Genomic DNA, 17,181 nt, shown 5'->3' with positions numbered 1-17,181 from the left:
GAATTTCAAGTTTATTTGTAGTTTTATACAAAGTCAATAAATTGCTTAATGGCCTAGATGGAGTGAATACAGGTCTATCAGATGTAGTCTTTGTTTATATCTAATATTTCTTATCCCGGGCAATGATTTTTAGGAAAAAAAATCTCAGTACTTTTCAGTCATTTAATAGTAATGGTAGAGTATAAACAAAGGAGTCATTGCATCCTGGCATATTTCATTCTTGAATGTAATGCAACAGTTGCTTTTCTTGATGTGACATTTATAAAAAAAAAAAAACTGTCAATGTCCAGAGTATTTCTGTGAAGTCAGAGAGATATGAAGACTAAAAGTCCGTAGACAATAACATCTGTCTGCACTGTGCAAAACTGATTGATTACGTGAACACGTTACAAATTATCATTAGCACCAAAGTAAAGAATACTGCACTCTTAATCAAGATACCTGATTTTAGTGTTGTGATTTATCAAGGAATTCCTGTAATACAGATGCATTTTTATCACTCTCCATAATCAAATTCAGTTTGCCCTTGTTAGCTAATTTGCAAAAGGAGGCTTCAGGACTGTTCTTTATTGTCAAGAAAAGTTAAACAACACAGGTCTTAACAGAATCCTACCCCAAGTGATCACTCATTATTCGTGGAAACAAAGTTTGAAAAGATGTCTTTAATCCTAACTGCCTGAATTCTCCCCTCCCTGCAAAAATCTCTATTTTCATATATATATATATATATATATATATATATATATATATATATATATGTGTGTGTGTGTGTATGTATGTGTGTGTGTATATATATATATATATATATATATAGATATATATATGTAATATTTAAGGATCAGTGTTCAACAGAGAGTTCAGGATTCATGTGCTATTGATAATTCAAGCAGTAAAACATAATTGACCATCTCTCATTCATGGTATAATGTCTAGGTTAAAGTGGAAACAGCTGACTCGTGAATTCATTATTCAGGGTATAATTAGTACGATGATGATAGTTTTTACTGAGGTTCTTCCTAATATTACCACAGATGGAGTAAAAGACCATTCTCTTAGAGGCAGCATTTGAAATCAAGAGTTGTTATTGACTTTTTACCTGTCTAAAAGTATTCTAACTACCTACTTGATTTCTTATATCAACCAAGACTGTAAATATTCCAGTGGCATCATTTCCATATGTATAACTTGTTTGATTTCTTTTTCTATCATGGTGTGAATCCTTACAATTTTAACTAGTTTCATTACTCTTACTGTAAAAAGGTCTGAATATTTTCCTTTGGTCATTTAGAAAAAAGTGCATCCAATTCCCAGTCAGTGAAGCTGTGAAGTAATAACTTAATAGTAAACCAATTATATATATAAAAACTTCTGTGCAGCACTGGATGGAAAGTGTATCTGGGTATACCTCACTCAATGCATTGATAATATGTTGCTGGTTTGAGGCTTCTTTAGGGTCAAGGTGGAAAGAAATGTAATGATTTAAAGATAATGTTGAGGGTCTGTTAGCTAGATCTTTGTCAACTTACTGAAAAGCAATCTACTGCAAGTCAGAATACTGATTGCACATTGTTGAAATGTTAAAAACATTGAAATCAAAATACCTATTTTCCTACCTGTTTAGAGAGCTGAACTTGCACCTCCACCCTCAAGAGCCATGTTAGCACTCATTTCTGAGATTTACTGGCTGTGTACTGATGCAGTATGTATGCAGTACATGCATGCAATTTGAAGGTATTTTGAGGTCAACATTGTAAAGTTTCAGTATTTTAATATTTCCATATTTTGCATTCAGTATTATGACTTTCACTATACTACTGTTCAGTTTGTTGTCACGTACCCATATTACCCATAATATGTCTGGCTACAACCAGAGTGAATGTCTGGTCAGCTGTTAATTGTAACAGTAAGTGTCTAGTTTATTAGAAAACAAGTTGTGTATTTCATTCCGTATTAGAGAGGTTTGAATCATTCATTTGTATTATGATCAGCAGTGTTCTCTTTGGGGTCAATGAAACATTTCAGTTTGCATTCAGCAAGGGCTGATTTAGGAAAAGGTATCCTCCTTGCTCAGCTGGAGTGTGGTTCCCCCCACCCCCTCATTTGCATCTGGGATAAACATTCAGCAAGGGCTGATTTAGGAAAAGGTATCCTCCTTGCTCAGCTGGAGTGTGGTTCCCCCCACCCCCTCATTTGCATCTGGGATAAACAGTCTGCCTTATTTTTTAACTGGTTAAGTGGACTCGAGTACAGGCCAGATAACTCATCAAAATACTCAAACTAAGCACCCCTCCCCTAGTCTTTTCAAAGCTTTTTACTGTCACTGAAATGTAACCATAAGAAGCCAAGCCAAAGTTGGACAACTGTGTAGTACCATCATCTCCCACATATCTGATTGGACAACTGTGTAGTACCATCATCCCCCACATATCTGATTGGACAACTGTGTAGTACCATCATCCCCCATATATCTGATTGGACAACTGTGTAGTACCATCATCCCCCACATATCTGATTGGACAACTGTGTAGTACCATCATCTCCCACAGATCTGATTGGACAACTGTGTAGTACCATCATCTCCCACAGATCTGATTGGACAACTGTGTAGTACCATCATCTCCCACAGATCTGATTGGACAACTGTGTAGTACCATCATCTCCCACAGATCTGATTGGACAACTGTGTAGTACCATCATCTCCCACAGATCTGATTGGACAACTGTGTAGCACCGTCATCTCCCACAGATCTGATTGGACAACTGTGTTGCACCGTCATCTCCCACAGATCTGATTGGACAACTGTGTAGCACCGTCATCTCCCACATACCTGATCCACCTGATTAACTCACTCATCCTAAACTGTGAAACAGCTCCGCACACAATTACTGCTGTAAACCCAGTCTGCATTATCCAGTCCTTTCTTTCATATTACTGGTCTCTGTTGCACTGTATAGCCTACCTACTACTGCCCATTTGTCCAGCATTTCTACCCCTCCATTTGCTTTAACTGTATTCTGTCTTTTCTGTTCCATTTACGTAACTGTGCATTTGTTTGGTTTGCTAGATCTTCTATGCATATATTATTTGTGAGATTTTCTAAGTCTACTCATAAATGTAACTCGCTGTTATTTGTGTTCTGTACAATGTACAGTGTTTTGCTACATTATGATGTAACCAGGGCTGAGCCTGTAATTGGTCATTGTTTGATCAGAGCTTTACCCCAGTAAACAAATTTAAACCAATGAACCAACTAAATAAACAAGTAAATAACTGTTTAGATTTTTTAACATTTGTGCTGAAAAAATCTCAAGAATGAAGGAATTTATCATTTGATAAAATGGTACTACTGAGGAATTCAGATACAATGAATGGCTTTCGTGTCGCAGCAACATTAATTGTGATAATTTCACATCTTTCAAAATGAAACAGTAAACAAGAAGACTAAGAATCTTTGACATAAATGGATATGTTTCTATCAGATCCAGTGTGCATAAAATAGATGTCTTGGAATCCTGATGTATTTAATGGAGCTTTATCGATACTGAATCATGTTTTCAAAATTAATTCCATTGCTGTGAATACCAGTAATAGAAGAATAAGGCTTCTATTATTGAAGACCACGAACAAAAAAAAAAAAAAAACAGAAGTAAAGCTGTTGACAGCATCATAGCAGTTGGCAGAACAGAATGTGAACTGGAGTTTACAAGCTCTGTTAGACCATCTGCAATCTGTATTTTATATTGTATTATACCCTGTAGCTCAAGGTCTGAACACACAGTGCTACCTTGATAAGACATAGACGATACAGACAGAAAACAACCACCTAGTATACTGTAGGCTGGTACTGGGTGCACAGTACGAGTTTATATGAATGTTGTGCCATTGATACCTAATAGTATAGTAGTGCATGATGGCACTGCATGCACTGTATGTGCACTCATGAATGTTAATTGTCATTCGTACCTAGCACTACTGTAGTACAAACACAAACGTCAATTGTCATTGATACCTAACACTACTATAGTGCTTACATGAATGCTGTCATTCATACCTAACAGTAATATGGCGCTCACATGAATGCTAATTGTTATTGATGCATAATACTGCCATAGTGATAACAGTGTAGGTGCACATACATTGTTGGAAAAGAAAGCAAACTGTAGTAACATGTTCATGATTTTCATGCATTATGTGTATAAATAGCAAACACATGGACCCACTGGAATAAATGGTGCTAGTTAGCCAAGAAATGCAAATAACAAATGTAAACCAGCACCAAAACATGACTTCTTCTTTCGGCTTTTTCCCAGTTAGGGGTCGCCACAGCAGATCATCTGTCCGCTCATGATTGGCAATGGAGTTTTACGGTGTCAAGTTGCCAGCCCAGAGCCCAACTTTCCACAGAAGGCACACACACATGCACACACTCACACCTAGGGCCAATTTAGAGTGTCCAATCTGCCTACTGCATGTCTTTGGGATGTGGGAGGAAACCGGAGCACCTGGAGAAAACCCACGTGACCACAGGGAGGACATGCAGACTCCACACAGAAGGCACTCCAGCCGAGAATCAAACCGGAGAACCTCTTGCTGTGAGGCGGCAACACTAACCGCTGCACCACCTCGGCCACCCAGCACCAAAACATGACTGTTTTTATAAAAATCCAGGTTTATTGTAGCAAGACAGGTAAGCGCTTTCACAAATTAAATGTGCTTCTTCAGACAACAAAGCAGTAAAATCAGGCACATTATATAATACATTGATTTACTACGATAAAATAATTAACCTATAAAAGCACTGTTTCAATCAATAAAATATTCTCATTCATTTAAAGAGGCCTCTGGCTTTCAAATTGCCTATGTTAACACTTCTGAACAAAAATCCTAAATCTTATGGACTTTATTTTTGGAGTCATACATATGTCTTCCTATTATTTCTTTGTAAATTACCTTTCCACACTCTTTCCAATCCTTTATAACCTCCTCTGATTGGTTCTTATAGTTAGCACACAATATTTAATTGCCCTTTGTTTAACAGTAACTTCTATTCTAAATTCTGTTCTAGATTCAACTAAAAACTGTTCCAGAGCTGGTCACAACATTCCACTCTCTCTTTCTCTTTGCCTCTACTCTGTTATTGGTCCTGGTAAGGAAGTCAGACTCTAACCTGTGGTCCACATTTCTGTTTGGCATCAATCCACTGTTAACTTTCTCTCAACAGTTATTTGCTCCCAGTACCTTGGATCTTTTGCTAATTTTCTCCAATAAATTTTAGCCCACTCTTATCTGTTTTCTATACCTCCACTTACAGTCATCGGTATTTGTGAAGTCTGCTTTCTTCAGTCCTGTGTTGGCTTAGTTTTTAGACTTCTTTCTACAATTTAATGAATGTAATATTCTGTATGGGTACTGTCATTCTCCTAAGGACCTACATTCAAAATTCTACTGCCACCTTATTTTACAATCCCCCACCATTTCATAATAATTTCTTTCTATAGTGATTTATAACCTTCTGATTGTTACATATATGAACTTTAACTGCATAGCTCTAAAGTATCCCCTTCAAATCAGGTAGTCCTAAATCAAATAGTTATGTAGGAAAAGTCAAATTATCCCACTTAACTCTTGCTGTCTTCCCCTCCCAAATTCCTCCAATTCTTTATTAATCAATGTCCCCAACGTTTCCTATGGTCAATAAAAATATATCTTACCTGTATATACAAGTAAAGGAGTTGAATTATTTTACGGGATGTACCTCTCTATCCGTATCCATACTCGAGTGTCCAACTTCTCAGGTTTTATATTATCTTTTGTTTAGTCTCTTGCCACATATCCTTAGCTGCTGTAATGGAATCCATTTTAATCCGTGCACCTGAACACTTCATCTTATCCTGCCCCAAAAATATGGGTTTTGCTGAACCAATTCATGTGTGCATACATAGCTTACTGCTATAGCCTTTGTTTTATCTTTTATTTTATATCCTATAAAGACTTGAAACTGTCTCAAAATGTTCCACAGAGGGGAATTACCTAGTCTTAAAATGGCCTGCAAGGGCAGCTAGCCTTTGTATTTACCTATGAACACCAAAATATCCATCCTTTTCAGAATTTACAAAATAATATCATCTCAAATAACTTTTCTTTATTACATGCCAGTTATATTCTTGCATTTGTCAGTCCTTTATTTTCTTTGCCAGGAAATCTAAATATATAGCCAATGGGGGAAAAGGGACATCACTGTTCAAAAACAGCATGTTAAAAAGGAACACTCTCACCTTAATTCTTGCCTCTGTCCCTTCATTTAACCTCATAATTAACCCAGTTATTTTATCAGTTAATACAAATGCTTTCACTGCCATACTCATAAAATCTGTGAACTCTGAATGCTTCTCATTATCGAGAGCCATCAACAGTACCAGGGTTTTCTTAAACTTTTCTTCTGTCTAGATCATCATTGTTCTACTAATGTTGTGAAATGTTGCCTCACCTCCTTAAAACTACACTGACCACATCTATCAGTTTGGGCAATTGTACCATTCTGTTTGCTAGTATAGACATAAAAAGTTTAGAATAATGGTTTAAATTTGAAATTAGTCTACATTGTGTTGGGCTTGATGGGTATTTTTCCATTTCATAGGTTAGTTCTAGGCTAATTGCCCTTGTGGGCCATTTTAAGCCTAGCCAATTACCACAGGTGAGAATCAAAGCCAGCACCTTGTGTCTGTAAGGTAAACACCTTTATTTATTTATTTATTTATTTATTTATTTATTTATTGACATTTGTTAACCAGGTTGGTCCAACTGAGCCAGGGGCCCATTTTCAGTGGAGACCCGAGGAGAAATGCTCCAGATGTATTTATAATTTTCACAGGATAAGCAAAAATACGATAGATTAGTTTACAACAAATACATAAGATGAATCCACTATTAAGTACAGCTCAGAATTCATTACAGCAGTAAAAGTACAATTGCAACAGAATATCATAAGTAAAATGCCCTTTCAGTAAATGATCATAGAGACATTGTATTAGTGTCTTTAGAGAAAGAATTAGAGTAGAATATGGGAAAGAGAGAAGTGGCTAGAGGAAAGGAGGTGTGCTGAAGAGGATGTAAAGTATCCAGTATGACATCGGAGCTTGACATAGACAGGACCAGGACTTTTGTAGATAGTGTTTGAGTTCTAGTTTAAACTGGTACTTATGGGGGTTCTTCTTATACTGAGATGAAGAGTGTACAAAGTATGAGCTACAGAGTATTTGAATAGGGACTTTCCAATATTTTTAGAAGTGAAAGGCGGAGGTTAGAATGAGACACTATATTAGAGACAGAGGGGCAGGAAGTGGGGCTATACAGGATAGTGTGTAATATGTAATTGTAGAAGAAGTAGTTGCTTAGAGAATTCAGGCCATTGTAGTGACATGAGAGCAAGGCAGTGATGGGAATTATCAGGGAGATTGGAGGCAAGTCTGGCTATTTTATTATATGTTTGCTGAAGTTTGGAAACAAGTGATGATTGGAGGTTAATAAGGACAGGAGCTGCATACAGAAGACAGGGTAAAAGGAGAGACTGGGTTAAGGAGGGTTTAGAGGATGGTGTAAGAAATATTTGATTGTGGTAGAGGACTTTTTTTTTTTTTTTTTATACATTGATGGATATGTACGTCAAATTTTAGTTCATTGCCAATGCTACCAAGTAATTTGGTATGGGGTTTAGGTTTAATGATGGTTTTGTTAAGGGATGTGATGGAAAATTAGGGTTTATGCTTTGCCAGTGTTTTAGGAAAGAAAAGCAGGAGTTTAGTTTTTTTAGGATTTGTATGAGTTGATTTCGACAGATGAGAAAGTGTCGTTGGGTGAGACCTAGGAGTTCAGGAATGCTATGGGCAGTTGTAATAAGAGTGGAGTCGTCATTGTAAAAGGGTAGTAAGGTTAGTTGCAGAATGTAGCTTGTTAGTGAAAATATTAAACAGGAAGGGACCCAAGATGGATCCTTGGGGAGCACCAGTGTTGATGGGAAGAAAGGGAGAGAAGACAGTTTGCCAGCATATAGATTGTTGTCTGGATAGGTAGCTAGAGAACCAGTTTACAGAGGAGGTAGAGAGATGAAGGTTTGAGAGTTTAGTTAACAGTTTAGAGTGAGAGACTGTGTCAAAGGCCTTTAGAGATCGAGGAATAAACAGGAGACAAGCATGTTGTTATCACAGGATTCTACTACTGTTTGGGTGAATGAGAGTAGTGCAGTGGATGTGCTGTGGTGGGGTCTAAAGTCATGCTGGGTGGGAGTTAGAAGGTTATTATCAACCAGCTGTTTAACTGAGTAAGGACACACTTTTTTTTTCTAGAAATTTTGGATAAGGAGGATAAGATAGCAATGGGTGCATAGTTAGAAGGGCCAGAGTTTCCACCTTTGTAAAGAGGGATTGTGTAAAAGGATTTCCATATATCAGGGACAAGAGCTTTGGTAATTGATCAATTTATAAGTATAGAGACAGGGTAGGCAAAAGATTTGGCAGCAGTTTTAAGAAAATGGGAAGGCAGGCTATCAGCAGAGGGGGAGCAAGGCTTGAGTTTATTTAGGAGAGATTTAATGATGATGGTGGTGGGAACTAGTTGGAAGGAGAAGGTATTGGAGGGGGTTATGCTAGGAGAAGAAGGAAGGGTAGAGGCAGCGGTGTTATTTTGAGTAAATTATTGAATTGTTTCTATGAAATAATTGTTTAAGATAGGGGCAGTCTCTGTAGCAGTAGTAAGTGGGAAGGGGTTGGCGGAAGGAGGGTTACCAGAGTAGAGGAGTTTATTTAAAGTAGACGAGAATTTTGGGGGGGGGTTGTTTGTGCTACATTGCTTGGGGGCAAATAAAGTTTTTTTTTTTTATCTTTGACTAGTTTTTAGACATGTTTCTAAGTTCTTTATATATTTAAAGTTAGAGAGGGGGTTTATTTTTGACCCAGGCTTTCCAGGCACTGTCTTAAGATGCATAATAGAGCAGGTATGCTTACTAAACCAAGAGGCAAAGTTGGACTTCATTCTGATTTTTCAGGAAGGTGCCATGGAGTTAAGTACATCAAGAAATAACTTTTTGAAAGTTGTTACAATGTCATTGAGTATATAGGAAGGCCCATTTAATGTTGGACAATATAGAGTTAAATTTATCTGGCTCAAAATGGGTAAGATTGTGACATTCTCTGTATAGGTGGTCTTTGGGGGAATATTGGGAGTATCTATGGATGTAGGTAGGGGAATGGTCACTTAGAGTTAGGAAGAATGTTAGGGATATGATAGAGGCTGATATCTGAAATAAGGATCCAGTCCACTATAGATCCAGAAGTACAGTTTTTGTTAGTCCTAGTAGGGGAAGATATGAGTTGGTGGACGCCATGAAGACTGAGACTATGAGTAGGGAATGAGGGAGAGAGTTTAGCCCAGTCTGTGTTAACATCTCCAAGTATAACAGTTTCATAAGGAACATATTGAATGAGCCATGAGCGAAGGTTTTCAAGAATGAGGATATTGTCTCCTGGGGATAAATAGAAGCTATGGCAATTGTTTTGTGAGGGTTGAGGTGACAGTATAGCAATTTCTCCACCTCTCATTGATTCTGTCAGAGCAAAAGATGTTGTATCGTGGGGGTCAAATTTCTGAATTAGAGGTAATTTGGTTTTAACCAGGTTTCTAAAAGGGTTAAGATGTGGAGGGAAGTGTTGCTAATCCATGAGTGCAGTTCTATTATTTTGTTTACAATGCTTTGGAGATTTAGAGAGAAAATAGTTAGAGATGTAGGAGAAGGAGTGCGGACCTGGAGTAGTAGCTGATGGAGGTGAGATATGAGGTGTATATTTGTGAAAGGTCGAGGCAGGTGGTCCTGGGTTGGGGTGGATGTCCCCGTCCAGGTGTAGTGTATCAAAGAATGTAAGAATATTTAAAAGTAGGTTCAATGTAGTGGGAGTTATAGATTTTATAATAGTGGAGAGAGATAAACTTGGAAATGTATTACTCATGAAGCGGTCAGAAGGAAAGACCAGAAATATATGTGGAGAGATTTGTAGTGAGTGAGGGCTGGTATGGGAGAAGTGGTTGAAGGAGAGGATAGGTGATGGTATTAGGAAGTGCAGTGATGTATGGTATAAAGTAGACAGAGAGAAGGGTGGTAGGAAACATGCTGAAAGCTTTATGAGCGAGATGGTAATATGAGGTGGATGGGGGTATGTATAAGAAGTAGGTGAAGAGGAGGTAGGGATTATACATGTAGGTAAAGGGATATAAGGAGGTAGTATAGTGCTTAGAGGAAGTATAGTGCTGAGAGGAAGTATAGTGCTGAGAGGAGAGAGAAGTGTAGTGGGAGTGGAAAAGGCTGGCTTGGAGGAGTGGGTAATTGAAGGGTGTGGGGGATTGGTTAGCAAGAGGTAGGGGTGGAACTTAGAGTATAAGTGTAGTGAAAGAGGAGGTGGTTGGGAATGGGGGTAGGGTAGTGGAGTGGAATGAATGCAAATGCAGTGAGGATGCATGGAGTGGGTAGACCCGGCTGGAGAAGGCAAAAGAAGGAAAGAAAAGAATCAGTTTGGTTGGATTGTGGACAGGTAAGTTACAGATCCTATTATGGCTGTAAGGAAATTAAAGTGGAGAGAGCAAAGAAGTACCATATTCAGGCATGTAGGTTGGTGTTCTTGCGCCCAGATAGACTTGGATATTATGTTATATTCTGGTGGACTCTGCCTTTAAGTGAAAGGCAAGAATAACTCTTTGTGACCAGAGTGGCCTTTTAAATTATTTAAAAAAAGCTACGTTTTAGTATAGTACTACACACGCCGAGTAAACTGGCTCAGGGAACTACTAGAGCTGGTAAAATAGTTATGCCCTAATGAATACTGCTGCCTGGTGGCCAGAAAGGGGACAGTATGTCTTCAAATCGGAATAAGAGGCAGGAGAGGGCAAAAGTGTTCCCAAGAGAGTCCCGGCGAGTGTTTGAGCCTCGAAGTTACAAACAGAAATGAAATACAGTTAGGTAGTATGGTAGGCAAGCACCTACATTTTTACACAGAATTAGTGAATGTTCTGTAATTATCCCAAGTGTTCCCACAGGGCACAGTCCAGAATGCACTGTGTAGTGATTGAGTGGATGGAGGAGAACCAAGTAGCATACGGTTGTAGAGTGAGGTTTTCACACCTGAATGACTGAACCTTAACCATTATGCCAACCTCCCACCCCCGTTATAAGTAATATAGCCACCACAGCATTCTTACAAAATGTTGATATCTCCCCATTTTAAAATACACTTAAACAAAACCTTCATGATTTTTATCATGATCTTTCCTGTCAACTTCCAAGCTTCCACAGGAATAATGTCTATTCCTGGAGAACTTCCATGTTCCCACAGTAATAATGTCTATTCCTGGAGACTACCTTATTGGTTGATTATACATCACCATTTTTTTTTATCTCTTTCTAGTTTAGCTGATCATTGTTGAGCCTCATCTTCCTGTAACATTGACATAATTAAGTCTCCCATGAATAGTTCCATTTCTGGCTTTTATTGGTGTCTATATTCTTTGGATTTAAACAAACTTTCATAAATTTTCTGAAATATCTTTAATACGTCTGTATGTTCTCTGGTTATTTTTTCTTGTTTAGACTTTGTTAGTTTGGTGAGAGCTGTTTCTACTTTCTGTTGCTGAAGTCATTGTCCTAAACATTTTTGTGCTCTGAAGATGTTATCAAAAGTAGGTAATAAACACAAGCCTTTCTAAACTCCTGCATGTTATCCAAATACTCCCTTATTTTCCCTTTAGTATTGCAGTTACTTCTCTTGTTGTCTAAGATTACCTTTATTCTGTATTACTTTAAATAATTCACATTACTTTTTCCACACATCTCTTTCACTCTCATTTCTACTGTCTTTAACACCATTTTCATTTTAGTTGCTTATTGTGTGTGTATTTTATTTATTTATTTGCCTTTGTTGACTGGGAAAAATCCGAGTGGGTAAAACTTATTTTTATTGGAGGCCTGGGTAGGAAAGCTCCACATTTAAGTTGCACATAATGTACATTTATAATTGCAGAATGAAATTTATATATGAGCTTATTTATATGATTTGTAAATATTTTCTAACATTTCTTACATGAATATAATATTTTAACACGTAAGAGAGAAATTAACATAACAGTTAATGTGTTTATCGCACGATGGCTGCAGGGAAAAGATCAAACTGGGCTGGTTTTGAGTTTAGTAATTGCAGAGCGAAAAGTAGTAATGTAGCTTAAAAATCGATGAGAGATATAAAAGTAGAAATTGTGGACACAAGCAGGAAGATAAACGGACAGTAGAAATTGTGGACACAAGCAGGAAGATAAATGGACAGTGGAAGTATTGTAGTTAGTGGTAGGGTGTGAGACTGAGGAAAAGTATGAGAGTAGGAAATTACTGCAGTATGAGGAGGAGTAATGAGTAACAAAAAGATTGTGAAGCAAAGTGGCTGTAAGAGTTGGTAAAGGTAATATGAGTAAAGCTAGCCTGGAGAACAGGAAGAACAGAGCTATCTTTGTCATAGGTGCTGTTTAAACAAAGTTTTGAAACTATTTTAAGTTTTCTATATGTTTTAACTTTATGGGGATTTCATTCCAGAGTTTTGACACGTAATGAGAGTAGAGAACATCTCTAGCACTGTTGAATGTCTTACGGATACATAGTAAAAGTTTATTGCTAGTGTGAAGGTCTCTAGTGACTGGATAGTACAACAGAGTATTTTATAATGCTGGACATTTGTCTGGAGAGTGCAATAGGTTGTGAGCAATGATTTGTTATCAGTATGTCTACTAGTTTACGAGTTCAAACCAGTTTAATTGTTTTAATGCAAGGCAGTGTTGTGTTTTTTAATGTTGGTTGGTTGCAAATTTAGATATTTTGCAGTAGCAGGAGGCTAGTTTAGTTTTATATGTACTGTTGATATTTGTAAGAATAGGGGAAGCATATAATGGAGAAGGAAGGAGGTAATCCTTCACTGATCTGTCAGGTAGTGTGGCCCTGTAGAGGGAGTTGAGGTTTTGATGAGTTTTCTTGATGGAATGAAGTACGTGGTAATCAGATCTGAGGTTGCCATCTATTATGACTTAGTAGTAGTAGTTTAGTTTGGTTTATGGTTTCTATTTTTGTGTTATTACTGGAGGCAATGTGAAATGTGTTTCTGGTTAAGGTGTTTTGGAGTAAATAGCATAATTTTTTTTTTTTTGTGGCATTAAGCAGCAAGTTGGAATTTTTTAGCCATATTTCAATGTCATTAACATTTTTTTGAGTGATTTCTTGTAATTTTATTATGGATGGGGCAGAGCAGATAAGGGTTGAATCATCAGCGTATTGTACGAGAGTGGCAAGTGCTGTAGCAATACAGAGTTTATTTATGAAAATATTAAATAGAAGGAAGCCAAGCATTAATCCTTGGGGAACACCAACAGGGATTCATTGAAATGCTAAAAGTTTTTGTTGCCATTTAGTTGCCTGCTGATTGCATAAATAACTGTGCAACGAGAGAGTGAGGGGTAAGTGAGTCCTAGTTTTGCAAGTTCAGAGGAGAGCTTTTAGTGTGACACTGTGTCAAACACTTTGGAAAGGTCAGGGGAAAGGGAAGAAGCAAAGTTGCCCTCATTTTGTATTGGTTTACTGTGTTGGTGAAGTTGAGGAGGGCAGTACTAGTTCTGTGGTTGGACCTGAAACCTTGTTGGGTGTTGGAGAAGAGGTTGTGCTTGGTTATATGTTTTATAAGCTGAGAGTGAATACATTTCTAAAGGATTATACAGAGAGGTTATAGGATAGCAATAAGTCTAGTTTATTAACTCTGAAGTATCTCCTTTGTGAAGAGATATAATAATGAATTGTTTCCAGATGGATGGGGCATACTTTTCAGTTACTGACCGGTTGACCAGAATGGAGGCAGGGAAGGTTAGTACTTCTGCACCAGTTTTGAAGAAGTCAGTGGAAAGGTTATTGGCAGCTGAGGTTGTTGCTTTTAATTTGGCAGTAATTTTTTATGGTTGGTGTTAGAATGGACTGAGAACTAAAAGACAGTGTGCTGCTTTTAAGAATAGGTGGAAGTTGGAGGGGTGAAGTGAGGTGCTCATTGATTAGTGATAGAACTGACTGGATAAAATGAGTGTTGAACTGAGTGGCAATAGGGTCTTAGTTGTTTGAAGTAGAAGGATTAGGGTGTAGTGGTATGGTCAGGGTGTAATAGTTTATTTAGAGAGGACCAAAAAGCTTGGAGTTGTTTTGGTGCTTTTATTGGAGAGTACTGTTGTATGATTTCTTATCAGTCTTAACAAGTGCCTTGGTACAGTTTTTGAGATATCTAACATTTTATTAGATGTGTTTTATTCTTATACATTTCTTTTCATGCTTTATCTCTTTGTAACATGAGCTGTTTGGTCTCTTGTCAGCCATGGTGTTAGTTTTAACTCTTTTTGCCCTAAGTGGTGCTAAATCACTTAGTATTTTTAGGAAGGTATAATTGAAGTGAGTAACTGCTTCATCTAGAGGCATTACTTTTAATAATTCATTCCAGTTGTTGAGACAGAGCTGTAATAAATGTGTCTTTACTAAATTTAGTTAAATTATATGCTTATTTATAGTTTGTTTGGTTGAACCATGATATTGTCTGATTAAATAGGTTGGGAGGTAGTCACTTATAGTATCTGGTAAGCAACCAAAGGAATTTATATTATGGGGTTTGTTTGCCAGTATTTATTCCAGTGTAGCCTGTCTGTTAGTGGTTTTGTTGATTGTGGTGGTGGAACTTATTAGTTGGGTGAAACCAAATAGGTAAATAGAGTCCCTGGGGTTGTTGCTGCTTAAGCACTGCCAGTTAATATTTAGGTCACCTAACATGAAGGTTTCCTGGATGATGTTGTCAGATATCCAGTGTAGGATATTTTTGACTATGGTAATGTTTCCTGGTGGGATGTATACTGCTGAGATACATATAGATTTCTTTTGGTTGACTTTGAGGTATGCAATCAAAAGTTCAGCATTATTAAATGTTGGGATATTTGGATGGAATGGAGTTGTTTCTCTAAGTTTTTCTTTGTAAATAATAACAATACCACATGCTCTTAATTTTTTGTCCATTCTGAGTATGATAAAACCTAGGGTAATAATTTTGTTGTCAGTTATTTCTTGCTTAGAATGTCTGGGGAGTAAAAATCTAGACATGCTTGGATATCATGAATTTTGTTGCAGAAACCTCTGAGGTTAGATTCATTATCTGATGGGAAAATTGTGTTGGGAGTATTTGGAAGTAATGGGCTGGCCACGGTGGGTAGCTGATATACAAGTTTGGGGGTTAGGGTGAATATCTCCACTAATTTTAAGAATGGAAATGGGGTGAGTAGATTTATGGAGCCATTTGAATTTGCATGTGACTTTCAGTACTGCTGAAAAAGCGCTATTCTTAACTAAGAGACCAGATGTGAGCATGTATATTTGTACAGAGAAGGAGAGAGAGAGAGACAAGGACTGTTCCACTCACTAGAGTGGATATACTATCTACTAACAATTGTATACAAGGTAACAGTGTTATACAATGTTATGCCAACATTCCATGCCTACTCACCTCTTGTTGTTGCTGTACGTTGTACCCAGGTCATGTGACTGAATAACTGGCATTTCCTAATTATCTGTAACGTGAACAGTGTCTCATTTTTACATCCTTAAATGCTCTTGTGATGTATAATTTCTGTCCCATCTAGTCCCATTATTATACATTGGGGTATAATATGTAAATTCTGTCTGTACTCCTAGTACTGAGTTCACACTTCCCATACCAAATATTGTCATATATTTCTTCAGAAATCTACCTGCTTTGCCATATTTTCCTTTTTAGGTCCCACTGATACATCTTCACTATTGCAAATCAGGCTCCAGTCATGACCTATACATAATACTTCCTGCTAAAAACTTATTTCTCTAAAAATTCTCTTAAACTCCATAATAGCAGTTTGGGTGGAATATAAACACATGGCAGAATAATCCTATCCCCCTTCCAATAACCCCTTGCTACCACAAATTTAGAGGTATTGTCTTTTTTCCTCCTATATATTCTTGTTAGACCCCCTCTAGCAATTAGTATTATTTATTTTACATTTGTTGACCGAGATAGTCCGACTGGATACATGTCCATTTTCAGCGGAGGCCCGGGGAGGAAAGCTCCAGGTTAAAAGTATAAACAAATCCACTTATAAAACAATAATATAGGCACAGTATATGGAAAAGTGGCCCCTCAGAAGGGACTACAGAAGAATGACAGCGATTACAATATACATATTGAATAGGGTAAAAACAATAGTTATATGCTAGAGTTATTTAAACAGCAATGATTATCAAGACAGAGGAAAAAAAAAAGAAGTAAAAACACAAAATGAGATAGAAACTATTTACAGGTTATATACACTGTGGTCTTAAAGAAGGGGATATCAAGAATTATGCTGCATGTCAAACAGAAGTGGCTGATATCAATATTAAAGCAAGGTAGAAGAGGCGTGCATTACAGAAATGACGAGAGATGGTTAAGGTAAAAGTTGGACAGAGCCAATGTGCCCTAATATATTGTTTGAGGCCTTTTTTGGAAAAGGTTTAGCGAGGGTTCCCGAGTAAGATTAGTTGGGAGAGAATTCCATATTTTTCCAATGAAGTTGGCAAATAGGGAGTCTCCAGCTGAATTAGATGCTTTCTGAGTTTGGACCAGTAATTTGTTGGATGATCTAAGTGGTCTGGGATTATGATATGGTTTTATGAAATTTGTAAGTGCTGGAGTATTTTCAGGTTTGTATAGTATTTTGTGGGTGACAATGACCTGATTGAACTGTATTAAAGTAAGTAACTCGAGCCAACCTAGGAGATTAAGATTTTGGCAGTGATGGGTCTTGTATGAGGAGCCAGTGGCGAATCTGGCGATATGGTTATAGCAGCGAGTAAGTTTATTTAGTTCCATTTTGTTCAGGTTAGTGAGAATAGGGGAGACATAGAGAAGGGTAGAAAGTAGCAGGGAGCAGGAGGTAGCAGTCCTAGCTAATGAGGTTAGGAAGGATTTATTTCTATATAGTGAACCAAGCTTCTTATTAATGGTTTTGATAGTTTTATTGAGGTGCAGGTCAAATTTGAAGTTGTCAACCATTACCCCTAGGAGCTTGGTATA

At 37.4% G+C, this 17,181-nt stretch overlaps 1 protein-coding gene across 1 annotated transcript in view; it reads left to right on the top strand.

The window, feature by feature from the left end:
* LOC122815899 (alpha-aminoadipic semialdehyde synthase, mitochondrial-like) overlaps positions 1–17,181 on the top strand; it is a 1,132,937-nt gene that overhangs the window by 675,194 nt on the left and 440,562 nt on the right. The window lies entirely within an intron of this gene.

The sequence above is a fragment of the Protopterus annectens genome, chromosome 11.part0, assembly GCF_019279795.1.
Source record: "Protopterus annectens isolate FY-2018-M chromosome 11.part0, PAN1.0, whole genome shotgun sequence".
NCBI classification, from domain to species: domain Eukaryota; kingdom Metazoa; phylum Chordata; order Ceratodontiformes; family Protopteridae; genus Protopterus; species Protopterus annectens.
This window is presented reverse-complemented; position numbering and strand designations above follow the sequence as displayed.